The 25595-nt window shown below is 44.1% G+C and overlaps 1 protein-coding gene across 2 annotated transcripts in view; it reads right to left on the bottom strand.

Annotated features, from left to right (window-relative positions):
- LOC137637446 (zinc finger protein OZF-like) overlaps positions 1-25595 on the bottom strand; it is a 96031-nt gene that overhangs the window by 4607 nt on the left and 65829 nt on the right. The window contains exon 2 of one of the 2 annotated variants that reach the window (XM_068369640.1): positions 17315-17515. The exons of the other annotated variant lie outside the window; for it this stretch is intronic. The gene's annotated coding sequence lies outside the window, so the exon portion shown is untranslated. The remainder of the gene's footprint in view (positions 1-17314; positions 17516-25595) is intronic. 2 annotated transcript variants of the gene reach the window in all.

The raw sequence follows: 25595 nt of genomic DNA, 5'->3' as shown, positions 1-25595 counted from the left end.
ACACTGAAACGAGAAAAATCCAAAAACTAAAACCCAAAATAATGATATACAATCTATACAATGATGATGATGATGTAGTAAATGCTTTGATTCAAAGAAATCGCTGCCTGGACCAAAACCAAAATATAGAAGATAAGTGTAGTCCTGAAGAAAAATGCCTTGTGGGGTACCACCCACCATGTGCTGAAATGTGATCCTGAAGTTCGGAGGGTTATTCATGATAATGGGGACAAAGTATTGTTACGATGGGGTATCTATAACATACGTCATAGGTACCACGTGATCACCTGCTACCACTGTCAGAGGTATGGACATTTTGAAAAAGATTGCAAGTCAAAGAATGAAGATAAAGTCTGCGGGAAATGTTCAGGGAGACACTCCACCAGGGAGTGTAATTCACAAGTGTCAAAGCGTATAAACTGCACAAAGTTAAACAGACCAAGTGACCACACAGTAAATTCTAGAGAGTGCAATGCTTTTGACTTGGAATTGAAAAGACTAGCGGAAAATACTGATCATGGTTACGAGGGATGTCATAAACTGTGGCTATGTAAATATACAATCTGTAGGTAATAAGACTGTTCAAATTCGAGAATTGATAAACGAGAAATATTTAGATATGCTAGCATTATCTGAAACATGGTTAAATAACTTGGACAAGGCAAAGATCACTGAAATGACGCCCCCCACACATGCCTTCTTTCACATACCGAGAGAAGGTAGGTCTGGTGGGGTGTCGGACTCTTTATTCATAAAAGATACTCAAATCTCAAAACGTTGAAAAGAATTAGTGTTTAAATACTCTGAACGAACAAGGTAGAACGACAGTGGAGGTCTTGTAGAGATTGATTGATTGAAAGTTTTCTGGCATCCTGACATCTAAGGTCATTGACGCCGATACCATTTACTGTATATGAAAATTAAAAGAGAATTCGATTAAAACCATAAAAATTAAGAAGTTATTAAAATAGTTAAATAGTTTTCAGAAGACCTGCTTCTGAAATAAATCTAAAAATTCCGCTCGCATAGTAAGACACATCATGTCCAAGAATCTTGGCAAGGATAAACCTGCCATCCTCACCTCGAGCCTCAAACAGATATCTATTTCTTAAGTTAGTAAAATTAGGGCATTCGGTCAACAAATGCCTCACTGTTAAAGGTACTAAGCAGTCCTCGCAATACGGTTGGTGTTGGCCCTTCAGCAGAAACTCGTGTGTCAACCGTGTGTGACCAATACGGAGACGACAAAGAGTCGTCTCCCATTTTCGGGGAATCATGTTATACCTCCAAGGTGATATGATATTTGTTACTTCCCTCATTTTATTGCCATCTTGACTGTCCCAGAGCTGTTGCCATTTATCACAAACCAATTTCTTGATGTAAGGTAGGAGATCGTTACATGGAATGGGATACATCCTTGGTAGCAACTCGGATGCCGCATTCTTCGCCAGTAAATCTGCCTTCTCATTCCCAGACACACCTACATGTGCTGGAACCCAACAAAATCGAACAGTTATACCTTTCCGTCCAATAATAAAAAGCCATTCTAAAATCTTTAAAACTAGAGGGTTACTAGAATTAAAAACTTCTAAAGCTTGAAGAACACTCCTCGCATCACTAAAAATTGTAAAATTACCCTCCTTTTCCAAAGCTATTTTCTCAATAGCGGTTAATATGCCATACAGTTCGGCAGTAAATATGGAAGCTGTTAGAGGAAGTGCACCTCTACAATTAAAATCATTACTATGTACTCCAAATCCAACGCCATCATCAGATTTGGAGCCATCAGTATATATAAAAGTCCATCCCCTATGTTCTTCGACATGTTCCATAAAAAGAGACCTGGATTCTAAGTCAGTCATATTCTTCTTAACTCCAATAAAGTATTTACAAAAAGATATGTCAGGTAATTTCCATGGAGGCGTTGATGATACCTTGAATGGAAGTACATTATTTCTAATTATATCCAGACTATTTAAAAATCGTTTCACCCGAAAGCCATAAGGTTGAGGAGATTTTGGGTGCAACTCAAAGTATGATGCGTGTCTTACAAGGCTTGCAGTCTGAAAGGCTAGAGAGCTAGGGAGTCTTTGCAATCTAAACCAATACCGAAGAATGGAAGACATTCGGTAAAGGTCTAGAGGTAACTCTCCAGCATCAACAAGGAGACTTGGGATAGGCGAGGTTTTAAAAGCTCCAGTAGATAATCTAATACCTGCATGATGTATCGAGTCTAATATTTTTAACCGGCTTGGGGTGGCTGAGGAATATACCTCACAACCATAACTAATTTTGGAAAAAATCAAGGCCTTGTATAATTTTAAAATAGTATTGCAGTCTGCCCCCCATGATGTATGGGCCAATACTTTTAAGATATTCAGAGCTTCAACACATTTAGCTTTTAGCGCTTTTAGGTGAGAAACCCATGTAAGTCTACAGTCAAATATCAAACCTAAAAATTTGGTTTCCGATACACATGGTATCCGTTGACCTTTAATGTATATATCCGGGTCTGGATGTACTCCCCGGATACGACAAAAATGGACAATGGTAGTTTTACTTGTCGAGAACTTAAATCCATTCATGTCAGCCCACTGGATAATTTTATCAATAGAGAGTTGGATTTTTCTCTCAACCATTGCCATTCTAGTGCCAGCAAATGATATTGAGAGATCATCCACAAATAATGTTGAGAGAACATCCTGGGGAATGGCTGAGGATATCCCATTAATTGCTAGTGCAAAAAGGGTTACACTCAGCACACTACCCTGAGGAACTCCTTCTTCCTGGCACTTACTCTCTGATAGAGTTTCCCCCACTCTCACTTGAAAAACTCTACGTGAAAGAAATGCCTGAATAAATAGTGGCAGCTCTCCTCTCAATCCCAATTCATGAATGGTTTTAAGAATACCATATCTCCATGTGGTATCATATGCCTTTTCAAGGTCAAAAAATACTGTAACATGGTGCTGTTTGGAAGCAAAGGCTTCACAAATAGAAGACTCAAGTCGTATCAACACATCAGTAGTTGAGTGCATTTTTCGGAATCCACATTGAATTGGTGATAAAATACCTTTTTTTTCAAGGTACCATATCAGCCTTGCATTGACCATCTTCTCCATGATTTTACATAAACAAGATGTCAATGCAATAGGACGATAGTTTGCTGCTAAAAACTTGTCTTTACCGGGTTTTAAAAAAGCTAAAATAATGGCTAGTTCCCAAACACTTGGGTAACTATGATCATGCCATATTCTATTAATAATACTTAAAATAAATAGCTTTGTATTAAAATGTACATGTTTAATCATTGCATATGGAATTCCATCGGCTCCAGGGGCTGTATCGTTGCAATGAGCAAGTGCGGAATCAAATTCTCTTTCAGTGAAAGGAGAATTATACGACTCTTCCCTTCTTGTTGCAAAATTTAAAATTTTCTTTTCTTCAGTGCTCCTATACTGGTGACCAGGGGCTCCTTCACACTTGCTAGATACATTTGAAAAATGATTAGCCAGGGCATTGCTAACTTCATTTGCTTCAGTTACATACTGGCCATTCACCCTCAACACTGGTGGTGGGTTGGGGGTGAATTTGCCAGCTATCTTTTTTACTTTCCTCCACACAGAAGATGGTGGTGTTCTACTGTTAATGGAGGAAACAAAAGACATCCATGACTGGCGCCTTGCTTCTTTCATGGCACGACGGAACTGTGCTCTACATTTCTTGTACATAATTAAATTCTCATCAGTTCTGCGTCTACGCAATCGTGTTAGAGATCTTCTTGTGGCTCTGTGGAGTGCAGTTAGTTCTGAAGACCACCACGGGACTGGTCGTCGTTTGAATAACCCTGTTGTTTTGGGAATTGAATTGACTCCTGCTGTATGAAGAGTTCCATTCAGTAGGTCTATGGCATCATCAACACTTTCAAACTGTTCTGCTCTCCCTTCGATTTCACTTAGCTCACAAAATTTAACCCAGTCTGCCTTGTCTAGATTCCAACGTGGCAATCTTTGCAAAGGCGGATCCTTGTTGGTGTTTATAATGATTGGTGCATGATCACTAGTATGCCAATCGTCTAATGTCCTCCAATCAAAATCAAGAAGGCAGTTAGAGCTTGCAATTGAAAGGTCAATGCATGACAAAGTACCTGTCTGAACATGGAAGTGTGTGGGCTCTCCTGTATTAAGGAGTCCCACATCCTCATTCTCCACAATTGATGAGATAATATTGCCCCTTGTGTTGGCCAAAACATCACCCCATAAAGGATGTCTACCATTCATATCTCCCAGTAAGAGAAAAGGTTGAGGGAGTTGTTGAATGACCTCTGCTAAATCATCATATAAAATATTATCATTTGGAGGTAAGTACAGAGAGCATATTGTATATTTTCTCCCTATATCAATTTGTACAACAACTGCCTGCAGGGTTGTACGTATAGATATAGGTATTTGGGGAACATCTCGACGAATGTACATGAGACTTCCGCCATGGCTCCCTACTCCGTGATCATAAGGTGTCCTATAACTAATATATTCGCGAGGACAAGGGGTATTAGCATCAAGCTTGCTCTCCTGAAGACATACAATTATGGGGGAATGCTCGTGAATTAAGAGCTTAAGTTCTTCATATTTGGCCCTCAAACCCTGACAATTCCATTGCAAAATGGATGAAAAAACTATGTATTATTTTCTGGAAGACATCTTTGATGAGGTCTTCCCATTGACAGTTTTTGATTTGACAATATTTTCTGTAGGCTTCTTAAGTTTGGGTCTTGATAAATTAGGTTTTATATTAGCCTTTTCAGTGTTGTTGTTACCTATTTCTTGTGGGGGATGGTGGACCTCAACTTTAATTTTTGATTGATTCAAGAAGTTTTCCTGTTGATCTGAAATATCAACAGGCAAAACATCATATCTATTTGATGACATAACTTTTGTGTTTTTAATGGATGGGGGTGAGAGAGATGGAGGTCTCTCTCTTTTCCTATTGACAGGTGGTGATTTATTAGGTTTTGATGCTTTCCCCACTACAGGCGCACCTGATAATTCTGTTTCATGTGGAACCTCCATCAAATCAGGCAAAGATATAGCCTGAGAGAGGTTAGAATTATCCTTTGTAGTGGGGGACAAAGGTTTACTAGAGGTGAGAAAGGTCTTACGTGATATTCTTGCCTTATCCTCTAGAATTCTATCAGAAGATGGCAAATTTCTTTTCTGGGGAATAGAGGCAGTATTAGGTGGGCTGGATGTCTCCTGCCTCATTTTTTCTCCAGATTTCAATACTTTTGCATAACTTGCTGATTTACTCAATAGTCTCTTTGCATGCCCCACACTTATGTGTTCAATACTGGATTTATTGAGAGCAGCCTCTTCTAATTTATATTGCTGGCAGTTCCTATCCGTAGATTTGTGATTCAAATTGCAGTTTATACAATTGGCCTCTAGTGTACAGTCTCCATGGTAAACATTAGAGCATGTACTACACATTTTATCATTCTTACATACTTTAGATGGATGCCCATATCTATAGCAATTAAAACATTGCAGCGGCTTCTGCTTAAAAGTTCGCACTTTAATTCGTTCATTCTGTATGTAAATGTGGAAAGGCACATCAGCATCCTGGAAAGTCAGGATAATCATTGACGTTCCAGGGACTTTATGCACTTTCCACACAGTTAAAGGACACATGGCCAATATCTCCTCTTCTGTGAATTCATATAAGTCTCTATTAAAAACTACTCCCCTTCCATAACTGAAGTTTAGATGGGGTTTCACATCCAGCTTTATGTCTTCGTTATCTGTATTTAAATTGGAAAGTATAACCGATTGAGTTTCTGATTTGGCACTTATTAGGAAACTGTTCTTTCCAAACCGAGATATATCTCCTGGTGCGATAGTACCTACTTTCTTTTGAAGAAATTTACATATTTTGAAATAATTTCCAGTACTCCCTTTTGATTGAGCAATAAGCCACTTTGATGGTTTTGGCTTTCTCTGGGAAGGTACAACTACCTCTATACTTTTATCAATCCAATCTGCAGGCCTATATACATCCAGATTCTTGGGTACCCGATCGCAAAGAGCACCCTTGAAATTCAAATTACTGATTTTAATATTTATGATATCATTGATAGCTTTGAATGCTTCATCATGGTTATCAAATGATATCCATGAATCCCATTTGTCACCTTCAAGCCTCATCCTAATTTCCCTGATGTGACCATAACATTGAAATAATTTATATAGAACATCGTAATTGGTTTCAATGGGGATCTGAGTGATGTGAAGGATTCGCAAATTCTCCATGTCACCCAAATTACTTTGTTTTTGAACATAAGTAGCATGGTCCTTTAGAGTTTCCGGGTCGTCAACAGAGGGGTTAGTTTTAGGAGTAGAAGCAAGCCGGGTTATCCACCTCTTATCAGAGGATTTCAGTCCTCCTATCCCATGTGGCCCAACACGAGAAGAGGCTTCAGCGGGGACCAGTCCTCTATTAGAGAGGGGCTGCCTCTCTTAAGGTGGGCGTACACTGGTCAGTGGGGGTAGTTAGCCCCTCCCACCGACGACTCCAATGCCTAGCGTCACCCATTACCCGCAAATATGGGTGACTTAAAACCGGATCATTGGAGCCCGACTCTTAACAGACTTAGTCTGCACCCAATGGGGTCTGCCAGAGGGTGATGGCGTCTAAATTTGTACAAGTTGAGATGGCATGACATCCATCCCACCCTGCGCCAAATCCAAAGCAGCAGTCAAAACCTAAGTCGTACAAGCTAAAGTCGTCAACAAGTTCATGCCCAAGAGGAAGAGATGGGAGAAAATAAGAAGTAATCAAAGGAACGGAGAGAAAGTGCTGACTAATTTAGTTGGATCAACAGTTGGGCACCGAGGTCCAGTGGGGAAGTAGTTCCCATTGTTCATTAGAGCCCAACTGCTAGTCCCTAAGCCCCCCATCCTCATCAAGGCTTCAGCATCTGGGGGGGTCTTGTAGAGAGCGGGGTTCCCCTGCTGTATGGGACCAGAAAAGCAGCCATCAAAGTAAAAGTAAAGTAGCTAAAATTAGTACATGGTGCAAATTATGTGGTATGGAATTGAATCCAAACAAAACTCAAGTATGATTGTAAGTAGGTCAAGTACAGTGGCTCCTCAACATCTGGATCTCAGCATTAATGATGTTTCTTTAACTTTGTATGGCTCTTTTGAAAAATTAGGTGTGATTCTCAACAGCAAATTTACTTTTGAGAAACACACTGGGTGTCTTTTTCAATTGCACAAAAAATTGGCTTATTGAGAAAGTCTTTCAAGATATTTGGTGATCAACTATTTTGAAGAAGTGTTTTAATTCTTTCATTCTACCTCCTTAAGTATTGTTCTTCTGTCTTGTCTTTAGCTGCTAATTCTCATCTTGATTTGTTGGACAGGAACTTACGGTCTATTAAGGAGACCGTCCGCTATGGTGTTTAACATAACAGAAAAAAAACGAAAATTGTTTTATAGTTTCGATGTACAGTGAACCCTCGCTACTTCGCGGTTCGACAATCGCGGATTCACCACTTCGCGGGGTTTTCCCATAACCCATATATATATACATATCGCGGATTTTCCGGAAAATTCGAAAATACCGCGAAATCTGAAGACAACCAAATACGATATTTTGTTACCTGTAATTCCATTAATACTGTAATTAGTAATATCTGCTCTTACTGATTGTTCATTGCATTACATATGATATATAATTCAGCACAGAAAGAAATAAAACACGAAAAGAGAATGTGATCATACGATAATTCAGTACGTAGTAAAATTAAATCGAACATGAAACGCAAATCAGATGCAGTCATACCATATTAGAATGGTGTGTACTGTAATGGATGTGCTTCTTTTCCATGAATCTTTTGTATGTATACGTACGTAGTACAGTACTGCATCCAATAATATTCTTTGTTGCAAAAATCACATTTCGAATACTGTAAGCGTACGAGAGAGAGAGAGAGAGAGAGAGAGAGAGAGAGAGAGAGAGAGAGAGAGAGAGAGAGAGAGAGAGAGAGGCGTAAAATAGCGTACGTAAATCTTTATTATTATTGTTATTATTATTATTATTGTTGTTGTTGTTAATAAAATTATTATTGTTATTATTATTAATCATTATTATTATTATTATTACTGTACAGTATTATTATCATTATTTATTATTATTACGGTATTGTACTTAATCTACGTACGTTCAGTATGCGCGGGGGCATCTTCTATGAGTAACCAACGCACCATAGTACTGTAAGACGGGTTGTGATTGGTTCAAGCGCTGATAGATGACGAATCAAAACTCAAGTTTTGTTATCTAGCCTGTGATTGGTGTTTTGCCCGCATCTTCTACCCGCAGCATCAAAGTTCTCGCGGGGCTGGATCGTTCACTTTCTCTTTCCGCGTATTGCTGAGTAGACGTTCTTAAGTTTGTGAAGTTTAATCTGTGCTGTGTGCGACTGTTTTAAGTTGAACTTTTTGTTGAACTTTCTGTTACAATGCCTCCCAAGCGTTCTGCTTCTAGTAAGGCTGGTAGTGAGCCTAAACGCCACCGAAGGATGATGACAATAGCTGAGAAGGTTACGCTTCTCGACATGTTAAAAGATGGTAGAAGTTACGCGGCCGCCGGCCGCCATTTTGGCATCAACGAATCCACCGTTCGCTACATCAAGAAGGACGAGGCGAACATTAGAAAGACTGCTGCAATCACCTTTAGCAGATCAGCGAAGCGAGTCGTTACAACGCGTAATAAAACGATCGTACGCATGGAAGGTGCTTTAGCTGTGTGGATTGCCGACTGCCGGAAGAAGAACATAGCGTTGGATACGAACACCATCCAAACAAAGGCTTTGAGCTTATATGAGAATTTTGCTGCAAAGGAACCTAAAGACGACGACGGCAACCATGCTGAAGATGATGATGATGCAGATGATCCTCAACCAGGGACATCCACTCATTCCCAGCCTCAGAAACGTTTTTCCGCAAGCAAAGGATGGTTCGCGAAGTTTCAGAAACACTTCGCCCTGAAAAGCGTTTCCCTGCATGGGGAGTCTGCTTCCGCTGACACTGCCGCTGCTGAAACTTACGTGAACCAGACTTTCAAGAACATTATCGCTGAAGGTGGATACAAGCCGGAACAAGTGTTTAATATGGATGAAACCGGCTTGTTTTGGAAGAGAATGCCGTCGCGAACTTTCCTGTTCAAAGAGGAAGCCAAAGCCTCTGGCTTTAAGGCATTCAAGGATCGCGTTACCCTCGTGATGTGTGGCAATGCTGCTGGATTTTTGTTAAAGCCGGGGCTTATTTATAAGTCGAAAAATCCTCGCGCTTTGAAAAATAAAAATAAGAATCTCCTTCCCGTGTACTGGATGCATAATCAAAAAGCATGGATTACGAAGATGCTGACCTCCAACTGGTTCCACCAGTGTTTCATCCCGCAAGTCCATGAATATCTCTTAGAGAAGGGCTTGCCATTTAAGATCCTTCTCCTTATGGATAACGCTGGTGGACACGCAACTGACCTGTCGCGTGAGGGCGTTCAGGTTGAGTTCCTGCCACCCAACACCACGTCATTAATTCAACCGATGGACCAGGGGGTTATCAGGGCGTTCAAGGCCCTCTACACGAAGAATACCTTGGCGGACCTCGCTGCGTGTGTGGATGCTGCCCAAGATGACGAGGATGAAGATTTCAACTTGAAGGCGTACTGGCGGCAGTACACCATAGCCACGTGCCTGCAGAATATTCAAAAGGCACTTCAAGAGATGAAACCTGCAACCGTGAATGCGAGCTGGAAGAAGCTGTGGCCCGATATTGTTTACAACGACAAGGGATTTACTCCGTCGGAAATCCAACACTCTGCAATATGGAAATCTGTGCAGTTGGCTGCCATAATTGGAGGTGACGGGTTTGGCGACATGACGACTGAAGACGTCGATGAGTTGTTGGACTGCCATTCCCAGCCCCTAACTGACGCAGACCTCGAAGACCTGACGAAATCGGCAAGTGAGAAAGAGAGTGATACCCAGGAAGAGACCCAAGAAAATGTCGAAGAAACGGGCTTAACATTAGAACGGCTTGCCAAGTTCTGCAACCATATCAAGGAGGCGAAAGAAATGTTACAAGAGTGGGACGAGGATATGGTTCGCTCGATGCAATTCTCAAATAAGGTCGATGACATCATGACTCCCTACAGGATGCTCTTGGATCGAAAAAAGAAGCAGCGGCAACAACTTCCGATCACAATGTTCTTCCAGCCTCGCAAAAAAGAGCCAGTTCCTCCTGCTAGTACGCCTTCGGAAGAAATTGAAGAAGTTGAAGAGGTGTCCCAGGAAAAGACACCTCCGTCTGAAGAGACGTAAAATACTATCATTGACTGCACAGTAGAACACATCATCAGCTTCATCATCATTTCTACTGTGCAGCAAATTCATCGCCATCGTCATTCAAGTTTTTCTTGAACTTCTTTCGTGGTGAGTACAGTAACAATCTTTATTTTTTACTTTAACCTGTTTTATAGTTTAGTAATGTACGTACTGTATGCATTAAGTTAAAGGGAAGGTTTTAAAAGTCTACATGTTATAACCTATCATATTCTTTTTGTTTAAAATTTACATTCGTACGTAAAACAATCTCTCTCTCTCTCTCTCTCTCTCTCTCTCTCTCTCTCTCTCTCTCTCTCTCTCTCTCTCTCTCTCTCTCTCTCTCTCTCTCTCTCTCTCTCAAATTGTTTTCCTGCTTTGATACGTACAAGTACTGTATAATTTATATTTGTAAGGTAACATATTTTGTAAATGCTTTTACTGTAAATACTGTATGTACTGTATCATTATTTATCACTATCATCATGCGCGTTAAATGCCTTGTTTGTTCTGAGCGTGGTTGTTTACTGAGCGTACACGCCGTCGTTTCAGGCGGCGTCATAAAGAAAAACATTTCATTTGGAAGTCCTAAGAAAAATACGTAAACTAAAACATTGGTAATAAAAAAATCAACATACAGTACTGTATAATCAATATAATCGATGCAAAAACTAACCTATACATATATGTGTACACTAAATGAGTTTGTTTCTTCATTATGATCAGAGATGAACGTAAACAAAACATTGGTTGCCATTTTTTATCGTGCTTTTTAGGTGTTTAGGAAACACATGATATAAAATCGCCTTTAATATTTGTGCCTGTTTTAGTTTAGGGTGCTGTAGTACATGCATTAAGTGTTCTGTACATTAAAGGGTGGTTTGTTAACAGTACTACGTACAAGGGAAGGTTTTAAAAGTCCGAATATACATGTTAAATAAATAGGTAAATATGCTGTCACTACTTCGCGGATTTTCACCTATCGCGCCCGCGTCTGGAACCTATCTACCGCGATAAACGAGGGTTCACTGTATACAGAAACATGTCGTACATCTTCTCCAGAAGTTTCAGCCAATTATTTCAACAAATAATGAAGATATTATTTATTATTATAATTATTACTAGCCAAGCTACAACCCTGGTTGGAAAAGCAAGATGCTATAAGCCCAAGGGCTCCAATAGGGGAAAATAGCCCAGTGAGGAAAGGAAATAAGGAAATAAATAAATGATGAGAACAGATTAACAAAAAATCATTCCAAAAGCAGTAACAACGTCAAAATAGATATGTCATATATAAACTATTAACAACGTCAAAAACAGATATGTCATATATAAATTATAAAAAGACTCATGTCAGCCTGGTCAACATAAAAACATTTGCTCCAACTTTGAACTTTAGAAGCTCTACTGATTCAACTATCCGATTAGGAAGATCATTCCACAACTTGGTAACAGCTGGAATAAATCTTCTAGAATACTGTGTAGTATTGAGCCTCATGATGGAGAAGGCCTGGCTATTACAATTAACTGGCTGCCTAGTATTACGAACAGGATAGATTTTAATGTAAAGGATGGTCAGAGTTATGAAAAATCTTATGCAACATGCAAAATGAACTAATTGAACGACGGTGCCAAAGATTAACATCTAGATCAGGAGTAAGAAATTTAATAGACCTTAAGTTTCTGTCTAACAAATTAAGATGAGAATCAGCAGTTGAACACCAGACAGGAGAACAATACTCAAAACAAGGTAGATTGAAAGAATTAAAATACTTCTTCAGAATAGATTGATCACCAAAAATCTTGTAAGACTTTCTCAATAAGCCAATTTTTTTGTGCAATTGAAGAAGACACAAACCTAATGTGTTTCTCAAAAGTAAATTTCTATTAAGGGATTCACCAACCCACGATCTACATTCAGGGGATGGAATTGATGCAAAGAGAGTAGCATCATCTGCATATGCAATAAGCTTGTTTTCTAGGCCAAACCACATGTTATGTGTCTATAGTATGAAAAGTAATGGGCCAAGAACACTACCCTGTGTAACACCGGATATCACATTCCTATACTCACTATGGTGCCCATCAACAACAACTCTTTGAGATCTAATACTTAGAAATTCAATAATAATGCTAAGAAACGACCCACCCACTCCCAACTGTTTGAGTTTGAAAACAAGGGCCTCATGATTAACACGGTCAAAGGCAGCACTAAAATCAAGGCCAATCCTACGAACTTCCTGACCACAATCAAGGGATTTCTGTACAGCATTGGAGATTGTAAGAAGGGCATCACATGCTCCAAGGCCTTTACGAAAACCAAATTGCCAACTAGGGAGTAGATGATTACCTTCAGCAAACTTTACTAGAGATATATTGTTTCGGCATAGCTAGAAACTAACTATAGAATTTTCACATGAGGTAAAGAACCCGACGCTAGTTAGTGAAAAGTAAACCAGTTACCGCACTCACCTAGTATATTGATTCACTTTTTATTGCAGGGAATACTTTCTAGGGGGACAAGTATAGAGAGATCAAGTTTGTCTGGTTCTGAAAAATATAAATTACTTTCAAATTTGTCATTTGTTGCTACACAAATACAAACTGTGTGCTCTTCACTACGGAGACTCAGCCTTAGGTGGGTGGAAGTCCAGAATCCAACTGGCTGGATAATTGACCTGGAGTATGACTCTGAGCTCGTGCAAGCGTGAGAGGGGTACCTTTGACACCTCGCAGTCTCTCGGTCTGATGAGCTGGAGAGCTAAATGAGCCGGAATATTGGAGTGAAAGCAATCCTCTTGCTTACCCTGGGTATTTCCTGACTCCCCCCTCACAGGATGAACGGGGACATAACAAATATATACTGTAATATATTTCAGGCTACACAAGGGAAATGGGTATTACCTGCAGTTGGAGGTACGCCAGCTTGTAGAGTCCCCCAGATAATGTACCCAAAGGGAACTGAGGTAGCTTAAATCACTTGTTGTGCTGCCAACACAGGACCTAGGGGAAAGATAAACAGGTTCCTATGGGTTATATCTTGTAGGTAACAGGTTGTAAAGGTGTTGTGGCTGTGCCAGAGACCTGCCTGAATGACCTGTACCACAGAGAAGTCCCATTTGAATGTTAGGGGTGTGCTTATGCCCCTAATGTAGGGTGCTCTGGGTCTGCATTCGTCATGAAGAGAGTCAGGGTACCAAGCACGGACGGTGACCTAGTAAATCCCTGTTTAAATCATCTTTTAAGTATTATCCTCTTGACCCTGCCTGAGCTTACAGACATGTTTCTGATACGCAGGCGAGATCTGGTTGTTCTTCTGAGATCATGCCTTATTCATCTAGAACCATTGAAAAGGGGTTATCAGCCAGATGACAGAGAATCCCCCTTCAGAGAAACACTGAGTCGTGGCAATATACTCATGGATGCAGGCGAGTGTAACTTGTCCCCCATGTTGAGGAAGATACCATGTCCCTTGCTAACTCTCTTAGCGGAGGCCCAAGCGAGAAGGAAGAGCTGACTTAAGAGTCAAGTCATGATCTGAAGAATGACAGGTGTTAAGAAAGTGTTCCTTTCCAAGAGCGTGGTACAAGAACTACGCTCTGAGGAGGTAGTCTAACTTCCGACTGGGGACCAGTAAGCTCGACTGTATGAGGGAACAATTCCATTGAGAAGAAAGTGAAAACTCTGTTCATTCTAAAAACGAGGCTCAAGGCCATGCAGTAGTTTATCATGGCTGAAACAGAGCTGGGTCTTTCCTCCGGGAGATATAGAAAGAACTCTGTTATCCTAGGAAAAGTGATATCAAGCAGAGCGAGGCCTCTTTCTACATCGATCTTTTGAGGATATATCACTTCGCCCGGTATGCAGCGATAGACAACCTATGAAGGTATCCAGCTATCCTTTTCGCTACTGCTCATGAAATATCTCTCTAAAAGGGAAGATATTGAATATCCTTCAGGTGAAAAGTCGTAGGAACACAACTGATTGTGGGGAATCTCGGTGAGAGATTGCATGGGAACGTTGAGAAAAGAGTCAGAAGCTCTGTCGATGTCTGCAGGCAGGAGTAGACATTCTGGGTACTATTATTCTTGCTACCACTGCTGAGCTATCAGGGTCATCAACCAATCTCTCGATGCCCTTATCTTAAAAATGAGTCTCCTCATCATACAAATGGGGGAAAATGGATATTGGATGGCCTCTAGCAAGGATGCCCAACTATCCTGTACTGGCTAACAGTCCTGCGTAAACTTCCAGGTATGAGACATCCTAGACTGACATCTCATCTGCATTCCAACTCCCGGGTCAGGACTTTTGATGGCTAATTGAAGAAGAAAACTTTTCTTGGCTGCTCTGAAAAGGCATTCAAGTTGTCTTCCATCCAACTTCATATTCTTGCGGCCAGATGATAAAGCAGCTGCGCAAAGAATACCTTGGTTTGTCCGGGTATTCTACAACCGTCGTGTTCTCTGATCATTATAAAAGTTAGATAGCTTTCAGAAGACCTACTTCTGAAATAAATCTAAAAATGCCACTATTAATGTTGCTATAATTAGGGCATTAGGTCAACAAATGCCTCACTGTTAAGGGTACCAAACAGTTGTCACAATATGGTTGGTATTGGCCATTTTGCTGCCACTCGTGTGTCAACCGAGTGTGACCAATGCAAAGACGACAAAGAGTAGACTGCCACATTGGCAGCCCTGATACCTCTTCCCTGATACCTCATATTCTGAACTGCTGTTGGTAACACTTACTGCTGGAACAAGAGTCCAAACTGTTCTTTCATTATCTGCATATTACCAGAAGTGGGTGGGACTAGCTAAATTATCCAGATAAGTATTTAATAATATCAATTTTAGAATGAAAATTCCATATTGATAAACATCACCTTCGGATAATTAATCATGCCCAGTTATCCCCACTGTCAAGGAGGAGGGAACTGGAAGACTTTCCCCTTTCTAGAGCAGGAGGTAACAACAAAGGCTAATTTAAGCGAGAAAATACTGAACCTCCACAATTCTTACCTGAAACAAACCGGACTGCAAACAGAAAAACCAAAGGAGAATTGAATGTCAGTAACAATAAAAAGTGCCAGCCTATAGAATCGTACCAACTACCAGGTGAAAAGAGCCAAGACAAAATAAACTATTCATTGCTAAAGGGAGGTCACCAGACAACACCTTCAGAGAAGTGCCAGAGAGCGGCTGAAGGTGAACAAATGAGACTCCTGTAACCAACAAAGAAGACTGCTTCCTGCCAACTACCTTTTCCTCACACAAAAATGAGACCCAGAGGCAAGAGACATAAAGAACAAAAATACTAATTAAAACTACTAAAGCAAAATGAAATCTTGCAAAGAGCATGAGGAGGACAAAAGACTGAAAGAGACTCCGACTGAAAATTTGGCTCATAGGAAAAAACGAAAATCTTCATCATAAATCAATGGGAGACCGAAGACGACCACTCAAGAGCCAATCTCGGTCTGACATCAAAAGAAGTCCTTCGTCGCAGCAAAGGCCCCAACCGAGAAAGGAAATCAAATAAAGGAATCCTAAACGTCTTGATGGGAAGGCCCCACATAACTCCTTTGGCCAGAAGGCAAAAACGGGGGAGTACACAAACATAATTAGAATCGTAACAATCACCAGGACAACCTTGTAACTGATTCTTCTAAGGTGACGACCGGGAAACACTATCAAATGCCGAAACACTCCTAAAAATGACATAAGAGGAGGAAAAGGCCTAGTTGGCAACTCCGTCTACCAGAGAGATACTAACCATCTTGTTGGAAGTGTTAGATGAAAGGGGAAACTTCACACAAACCAGGGTGGCAGAACACACTTAGTCAGAAAGAGAGTGGATAGGTAGATGGTGACTCATGAGCAAGAAGTGAGCGCTGAGACTGATCAAACCTCACAGTGTTAAGCAACCTGTAGTTATGCCTAACGAAAGCAAAGGTCGCCAACACTAAGGTTACAGTGGCCATGTCCCTGACTGGTGAATGCAAGACTGAAGTTCCAGTCCCACTCAAACCTGTTAGTTCTATTGGTTGCTGCAACCTCACCATCCTTGTGAGGTAAGGATGGGGGGTTTGGGGGAGCCTATAGGTCTACCTGCTGAGAACATCTCCCACCAAACTCCTGAGGAGCTGTTGCCAAGCGACATTAGGAGTCGCCAGGCAACGATTCGCTTGACAATGAAAGAGCCTGGGTAAAACCCAAAGCTGTCAGCACAGGCCTCAAACTATCTTAACACCAGAGAAGATAATGTGCTACCGCCAAGAGAAAAAAAACGTGGGAAGGGAAAGCAGTGACCCCACGTTTATCGCAGTAGAGAAGTTCCAAGACCGGCCGTGATACTTGAATTTCCACGAAGTGCGGACACCATAATAATCTATTTAATGTGTATTTGGACTTTCTGAAACTCTACCTGTACTGTTAACAACCCACCCTTTATGATCAACAGGGATAACTGTTAGCAATAAGAAATCAATAGGTAAGTTTACAGTACCATATAACAAGGGATAAATATGACAAGTTTGGAATAATTTGTATTTTTCCTAACTATACAATCTTGGAGCTCTTTACGTAGGAGTATTATTTTGGCAATAACTGAAACATGCCGTTAAAGCTTTTGTGAGGTGTAACTACCCACTGCTAGATAGCAGAGGGGGGTAGCAGTGGTAACTATCTGTGCTACACATAAGCTGTCTACAGGGCACCCTACACTTCGTGATTCTTAGAAGATGACAGCCTGGGCAATTATTGCTAGCATAGGATTTAGCAATGAGAATTCACCAGGTAAGCATAAAATTGCAGCTATGCTCTTCACTTAACCTAGACATTACCCAACTCCACCTCACTTGGAGACTGGGCATATATCAAGTACAGTATTTACATATTTATCAGATAACACAAAGGACATGGTACCCACCTGCAGTCAGAGGAGTTCAGCTTGCTGAGTTCCTCGGATGCTGAGCCCCAACAGAGGGGAGGGTGAAATACTAAGTGGCCAGTCACTCTTACATTCATCCCAGACTTACTCGTTGGTAACATCTGCCCTCAATTAACTGCTACTTGTCCTACCAGGGAGCTGAGGTGTTATTGACCATGTTTTGTGCAGTCACCACAGGACCTGAGATAAATACGTCCAGTTTCCAGTTTGTTATGCCTTACAGGTAGAAATTTCAGTCACTAAATATGTCATTTACCTACTACAGAAAAATGTTGAAAAGAGGATAGATTTTTTACCCCAAAAAACATACAAATTATTCTCATCTCAGGAAACTTTCCCTTATGGTTAATCCCTCCGCCCCGGATCTCAGCAAATGGGGCTCAATTATTGTAGAATAGTTTTAGCTTATTTCCATATTCAGATTTTGGGTGAATTTTTTTGCAAATATGACAAATTCGTAGATAATTTGTACTTAAACCTAACTATACAAACCTTAGCTATTCAATAGGGTTATTACTTTCGGCGTAGCTGAAATGACGAGCCATTAAAATTTTAACGAGGATTTATTACCCACACCGCTAGTTAGCGGGGGGGTAGGGCGGGTAGCTTGCTACCCCCCGCCCCCCTCACACACACCTGTGCTTGAGCTCACTTTGCTTGAAGGTAGGACTTCAAGGGGGATAGGGCTGGCGGGCAAGTCTGATTAAATAGCTAAGGTTTGTATAGATAGCAAAAATAAAAATTATCAACGAATTTGTCATTTGTTCCGTAACTGACATACAAACCACGCTATTTAATAGGGGTGACTCACCCATTAGGAAGGGTGGAAAGTCCCGGCCAGTACTGGCTTTTGGCTTTGCCCGGGGACTCATTATTTGTGTGTGTTAGCGCTCAATAATAAGGAGTCCCTGCACCTCGCTAGAACCTTGCAACGCAAGGACTGCGGCCTACGCAAGCTGTGTGTGAAGGTATAATAAAGTGTAACTCGTCCTAGGAAGTTGACCTGTAGTCCTTTAGATGGAAACTTTAGGCTAGGACTCTCCCAATACCACCTCGTCAGGGTACGGGGACATGACAGTATTAGCTTAATACTAGGAACACAAGGGAACATGGTTTACCTGCAGTGGTTTGAGGTCAGCTGTGCAGAAAACCCAGCATGCTGCTTTCCCCAAGAGAGGGGAAGATGAAGAAAAGAATAAGGGCCAGACAAACCTTTTCCTTCATGCAGACTAGGACTGGGTAACAATGCCCCCAATCTTCTGCTACTTCTCCTCTAAGGAGCCTGAGCTTCTAAACCAGCTGTTGTGCAGCCACCACAGGGCCGATAGAAAACGTATTGAGCCTCCTGTGGGTCACGTCTTGCAGGTAGTGGGCTGTGAAGGTCATCTGACGCTTCCACACCCCAGCCTAAAGAACCTGTGTCACGGAGAAATTCTTCTTGAAGGCAAGGGACGTAGCTACGCCCCTGACATAATGTGCTCTAGGGTGTCGTGAAGGAGGAGGGTCTGGATTCAGGGACTGATGGATCACCCTTCGAATCCATGCCGAGATGGTGTTCTTGGTGACCGTCCTCTTAGTCCTCCCAGTGCTAACAAACAATGCCTGCACCTGAGGACGGACTGCAGCTGTTCTTTTGAGATATGACCTCAGACTCCTTACTGGACACAGTAGAAGATGGTCTGGGTCATCTGTTACAGAACAAAGACTCGAAATCTGGAAGGAGTCGAACCGAGGATCCAGCACCCCCGGATTCTGAGTCTTAGCAATAAACTCAGGGACAAATTTGAACGTTACCACCCGCCATCTCCTTGAATGGACGATGTTATATGAGAGACCATGAAGTTCACTGACTCGCTTGGCCGAAGCCAAAGCTAGTAGGAACACCGTCTTCCAAGTTAGGTGGCGATCTGAAGCCTGGCATAATGGTTCATAGGGAGGTCTCTTAAGAGACCTGAGAACTCGAACCATGTTCCATGGAGGAGGTCTCACTTCCAAATGAGGGCAGGTAAGTTCATAACTTCGTATGAGTAGGGAAAGTTCCAGCGAGGAAGAAATGTCCATTCCTTTGAGCCTGAAGGCTAGACTTAAGGCTGAACGATAGCCTTTCACTGCCGAGACTGAAAGGCGCATTTCTTCCCGCAAATACACGAGGAACTCCACTATTGTTGGAATAGTGGCATCGAGTGGAGAGATACCCCTTCACGACACCAACCACAGAAGACTTTCCACTTTGCCTGGTAGACAGATGCGGATGACTTTCGCAGGTGTCCAGACATCCTAATCGCAACTCGTTGCAAAAATACTCTCTCAGCGAGGAGATACTGGATAGTCTTCCAGGCGTGAAGTCGTAGCGAAGCTACGGCTTTGTGGAAGATGTTGGCATGTGGTTGTTTGAGTAGATCATGTCGTGGAGGGAGTTCTCTCGGAAGTTCCGTTAGGAGTTGCAGAAGGTCCGGAAACCATTCCGCGTGATGCCATAGCGGAGCTATGAGGGTCATTGAAAGATTGACCGATATTCTGGTCTTATTGAGCACCCTCCTCCTCAGACAGAACGGGGGAAAGGCGTACACGTTGATGTTGTCCCACCGTTGTTGGAAGGCATCTTGCCAGAGCGCCTTGGGATTCCGGGACTGGGGAGCAGTATAGTGGAAGCTTGAAGTTCAATGCTGTCGCGAACAGATCCACAGTCGGGGAACCCCACAAAGTCAGGACTTTGTTGGCTACTAGATGATCCAAAGACCACTCGGTACTCACTATCTGAGACGCTCTGCTCAGATTGTCGGCGAGCACATTCCTTTTGCCTGGAATGAAGCGTGCCGATAGTGGAATCGAATGGACTTCGATCCACATCAGTATCTCTACTGCAAGATGGGATAGCTGCTTCGAAAAGGTACCTCCTTGCTTGTTGATGTAAGCCACTACTGTGGTGTTGTCGCACATCACCACCACAGAGTAACCCGCTAGGTATTGTTGGAACTGCTGAAGGGCCAAGAAAACGGCCTTCTTCTATAGCAGATTTATATGGAGGCACTTTTCTGATTCTGACTACATGCCTGAGGTCATGTGGTGTAGAACATGGGCCCCGCACCCTTTCTTTGAGGTGTCTATAAACAGCATCAAATCTGGGGGGAGGACGAGAAGGTCCACTCCTCTTCGTAGGTTCTCGTCTGTCACCCACCACTGGAGGTCCGTCTGTTCCGCAGGTTCCATAGGGATCATGACCTCCGGGGAATCGTAACCTTGACTCCACCGAGACTTGAGTCGCCACTGGAGGGATCTCATCCTGAGGCGACCGTTGGGAACTAGACAAGCCAAAGATGAGAGGTGACCGAGGAGACGTAACCACGATTGGGCTGGATGTTCTCGTCTGAGAAAAGGGCTTGCAACCTGTGGTCTGATGGGAAGGTTTTGTGGAGATTGGTGTCTATAATCATGCCTAGGTATACCAGTCTTTGAGTGGGAAGCAGAGAGGACTTCTCGAGATTTACCATGATCCCCAGATCCTGGCAAAGTCCCAGAGGTTTGTCTCGGTGTCGAAGAAGGGATGACTCCGAGTCTGCTAGGATCAGCCAGTCATCCAGATAACGGAGACGGATGCCGATCCTGTGTGCCCATGACGATATTAGGGTGAACATTGGTGAAAACCTGTGGTGCTGTGGAGAGACTGAAACACAGCACCTTGAACTGGTATTCCTTGTCTAGGCTGAATCTCAAGTACTTCCTTGAAGACGGATGGATTGGGATCTGGAAGTACGCGTCCTTCAGATCCAGTGTACACATAAAATCTTGAGGTCTCACTGCAAGTCTGACCGTGTCTGCGGTCTCCATGCTGAACGGAGTTTGTTTGACAAACTTGTTTAGAGCCGAGAGGTCGATGACTGGTCTCCAGCCTCCAGACGCCTTCTTTACAAGAAAGAGTCGACTGAAGAAGCCTGGGGACCCGCCGAGGACCTCCTGGAGAGCGCCCTTCTTCAACATGGTCTGGACTTCTGCCCGAAGGGCCTGCCCCCTTGCTGATCCCATGGCAAGGGAGCTCAATGACACTGGATTCGTCGTCAGGGGAGGTAGAGATGTTGTGAACGGGAAGCAAGATCCCTGACTGATTACGGAAATCGTCCAGGAATCGGCCCCGAGTTGCTGTCTGCACAACTTTGAAGGCATCCCCCACTGGTGGACATGCAGGGGGATTGCCAATCCTAGCGTTTGCGGCCTCGGCTGCTCCCTCTAGGAATCTTCCCTCCCCTGGAGGGCTTCTTGCCTTTACACCACTGTCTTCGCTGCCGTTGTCGGTTTCGTGGTCTTGGTAGGATGGGGCTGCTGGGGTGCTAGAGGTTTATAGGGCTTGGATGTCAAAGCCCTATGTAGGACGGAGTCTTGGTGGGACTTCCTCCACCTCTCAGCGGCATGCTCCATGTCCTTAGGCTGAAACAGGTTCGTTCCCATCACGGAAGAATGTCTGAGCCTGCTTATCTCGGTGCTAGGGACCTTTTGATGGAACCTCTCAGACACCGCATCCCAACGTTTCAGGATGGTGTTTGCCCACAAGTTCGACACTTGGAGGGCCAGAAACTCGATCGTGCGAGTGCCTGAGAGTAAAAAGGTCTCCATAGCTTTCCTGGTACGTTCTTTGGATAAATCCTGCAAACGTATCAGGATACCTAAGGTCCCTAACCAGATATCCAGCCACGAAGTGGCCTGCATGGCACACTTCGCAACCTTCTCCTGATTAAGGATCTCAGTCGCCGAGAATGAGACCTGCCGGTTGGAGAGTCTTTCAAGAGGGACTCCCCTGGTAAGCTCTTCCAATGAATGAAGAGGAAGAGCTAAACAAGACTCCTCTAAGATCTCGAAGTACCTCCTCTGCTGTACACGAGGAGGTGGGAGAAGCTTGTTGCCGGCACTGGATCGGCTGGAGGAGGCTAGCTCAGAGAGCTGGACTGCAATCTTGTCCCTGGCACTCTTAACCCCTTGAGACCAGGGCAAATCTGCACTGGCCTTAGAGGGTTTTTGAGTCCCAAACACTCGGTCCAAGACCGTGTCTTTGCCCTCTCGAGGAGGAATCTCTGGGTCGGCAAACCCATTGAGAGTCCTCATAAGGGTCAGAACCTGCCGAAATGCATGTTCTGACTCCTGTACCTCTCCTCCTGAAGGACTAGCAGCGAAGTCTCCTGTCCCCAAAGGCTCTTCTTGGGGAGACTCGCAGACGTTCTCCGAGTGACTGGCTGGCTCCATTCTAAGTCTTGACGAAGGACTTCGGTACTGTCTTGGAGTCCTTCGACTCCCTCCTGGGAGGGATGCAGGACTCCAACAACGACGGAGGTAGGCTCTTCTCCGCCCCTACCTGAGAAGACTTTCCAGCGTGAGGTGGGGTTTCCCTCATTGGTGCGATGGGGGAACGCATCACCTCATGTGACTCCCCTGAGGACGAGAAATCCTCATCCGAGGGGAGGGGGAAGAAGTCTGGGGGGGAGGGGGCCTGCCTCGAAGGCTTACGAGGAAACAGCTTAGTCCTCGGAGAAGTCACCGCGTCCGAAACTCCTTTTTTTCTCTTCAGGGGAGTAGACGCCGCCAAGGATTTGTGGCCCAGCTCAGAGAGAACAGGCTTAAAAGCCTGCATGACCACTCTGATCAATGCCCCAAACCAAGGCTGCTGCCTGATGGCTGCGCTGTCAGACACTCCCTCTGGAGGGACAGCGATCGAACGATCCCTGGGAGTAGTTTCCATAGGGGGTTCTCCTGAAAAGAAGAAGACAAAGAAGAAATGTCTCTGCACCTTCTGGAACCTACCCCCCTACCGGCGAGCGCGCTATTCTACGCTTGCGGGGGGGGGGGGGGAGTGTGGCAGTGGCGACCTTGCCACTCGTTGTCCTGCAGCCTCGCGCGTAGGAGGATATTGATGATCGTGTGATGGGGAATACCTGGGGTTGCGCGCGGGAGACTGTTAGCGCGCGCAAGGGTGATTGCGAGGGTGCGCGCGATGGCGTGTAGGAGTGTGCACAGGAGACATCAGAGGGTGCCCAGGAAGAAGATTGCGCGCTCGCATGCAGAATCAAGATGAAGAGTCCGTGTGGGCGAGGGATAGTGCACTCTAGATGTCGTTGGGCACGCGCAGGAGATATATCTCCCCCTGCGTACGTTGGCGTGCTTCTTGTGGGCACACATCAGGCTGGCGATGCATCACTGCTGTGGGAGATGGGAGTGGGCGCGCATCCTCGTGGGTGCATGTAGGTGACGCGCAGGTGAAGGCAGATGGCGCGTTGGCGAGCGCTGGCAAGTAGGGGAAGTTTTAAACTACCCTAAACTTCCTTACTGCACCTAGATCCGAAGATCGTGGGCGCGCAGGAGATCGTTGGCGCAGTGGTGCGTTGGTGAGCGCTGGCGCGCAGGAGAACATTGGCGCACATGGCGCGCTGGTGCTTATGTGAGCGCTGGTGCGCTTTAACAGGACCATTGGCAACAGGTGCGCGCTTACGCGCTTTATCAGAAACGTCGGCAGCAGGTGCGCGCCTGCGCGCTGTATCAGCAACAGCAGGAGACCGCTGACGCGCTGTCTCTGAAACCTCAATGAAGTTAGGAGAACGTTGGCGCGCATGCTTTGCATGGCGCATAAGGGACGTGTGCGTTAATTTGCGCATACGCCCTTGTTACCCCGAAGGGACCATTGCCTGTTTTATAAAAACAGGTTTAGTTGGCGCCCACAGCACATCAGCAGCCAGGAACGGCGACGGCAGGTCAGCAGGTCTGACGGGTGGAAGGTCGGCCTGCCCTTTGTAAGGACGACCTTCCACCGAAGGGGATCGTGAACGATCCGCAGAGAGGTCCAGGGTTGTAGCAGGAACAGTCGGAGATCTATGACGAGGCTCCTCTGCGGTGGACTGCAACGATGATGTTGAACCGAAGAGGCGCCTCCTCACACCCTTACGAGGTGACGGAAGGCCTCTCCGGCGAAGGGGAAGGCGAGCCTTACGACGTATGCGCCCTCTGGGGGCCGTTGGGTCAGCAAGCTGACCATCAGCAGTCCTCCGAAGAGGAATCTCTGTGAGTGAACTCCCTCGAGGGGGAGAATCACCGGCAGGAGAGACTGTTGGACTTAGTTCCTCCCTCGTAGGTTGAGCTGAGGGAGAAACTAAGCCTTCAGCTACAGCACATTGAGAAGTTGCAGAGGTAGGAGATACCGCATCGGATACCTCTACCACCACAAAGTCGACGATAGACAGAGGATCAACCTCTGCCAAAGTCGGCGATTGCTTGACAGTGGCACCCAACCAGATGATGTTAAACAAGGCTTCCTTGGAGGGTAAACCTTCGAACCCCAAGGAAGACCAAAGCTGGAATAAATCAGTTACATTGACATTAACATTTAAATCCTCCCCAGGGAAAGAGGTGGAGCTGCCTCGCTAGGGGAGGCAACGCCATCTCCCGAACCCCGAGATCGGGAAACAGAACCATGGCCTACGCTACCCCTCAACGGTCTCTCGGAAGAAACCGATCGAGTGGGAGCTTCGGAGGAGGTTTGGGCAGCGGAAGAAGAGTCCCTAGGATTTTCTCCTTTCAAAGAAATCTTCAAAGGAGAAATATCCCGCCTGGACTTCTTCCGTCGCTGAGAAAACCTCTCCCACTGGGAGGTAGACCACTCCCTACACTCACCACACTTATTACTACTATCACACCGTTGGCCCCTACAGTAAAGACAAAGGGTGTGAGGGTCCGTCTCGACCACCGACATAAATGTACCACAAGGGCGGTCGGGTAATCCAGGACATTTGCGCATTTTTGCAGAAGCCAACTTCGAACAAAAACCTGTAGGAGAAAAAGTAGAAAGACATTAATGGCTGACAAAGAGACGAGGGTGAGAGCGGACACGTCCGACTACCACCCGAGCCGAGAGCAAAGTGAGCTCAAGCACAGGTGTTTGTGAGGGGGGGGGGGTAGCAAGCTACCATCCCTACCCCCCCGCTAACTAACGGTGGGGTAGTAAACCCTTGTTAAAATTCTAATGGCTCGTCATTTCAGCTACGCCGAAAGTAATAACCCCTATTAAATAGCGTGGTTTGTATGTCAGTTACGGAACAAACTTTTTTTCTTCATACTTATTTTCTTAATTTATTTGTAATAATTATTTATTTTAGATTTAGCTTTCATTTACTTTTTTGGAAGAATAGAATATTCTTTGAAGTTTTTTTAATAGTAAAAGATTGCGAATTGCTTCGTAAATGAATTTTTTTTTAGTTTTTTTGTGACCTCGGGTCGAGGTCGACCC

Source organism: Palaemon carinicauda, unplaced genomic scaffold (genome assembly GCF_036898095.1).
Source record: "Palaemon carinicauda isolate YSFRI2023 unplaced genomic scaffold, ASM3689809v2 scaffold75, whole genome shotgun sequence".
NCBI lineage: Eukaryota > Metazoa > Arthropoda > Malacostraca > Decapoda > Palaemonidae > Palaemon > Palaemon carinicauda.
This window is presented reverse-complemented; position numbering and strand designations above follow the sequence as displayed.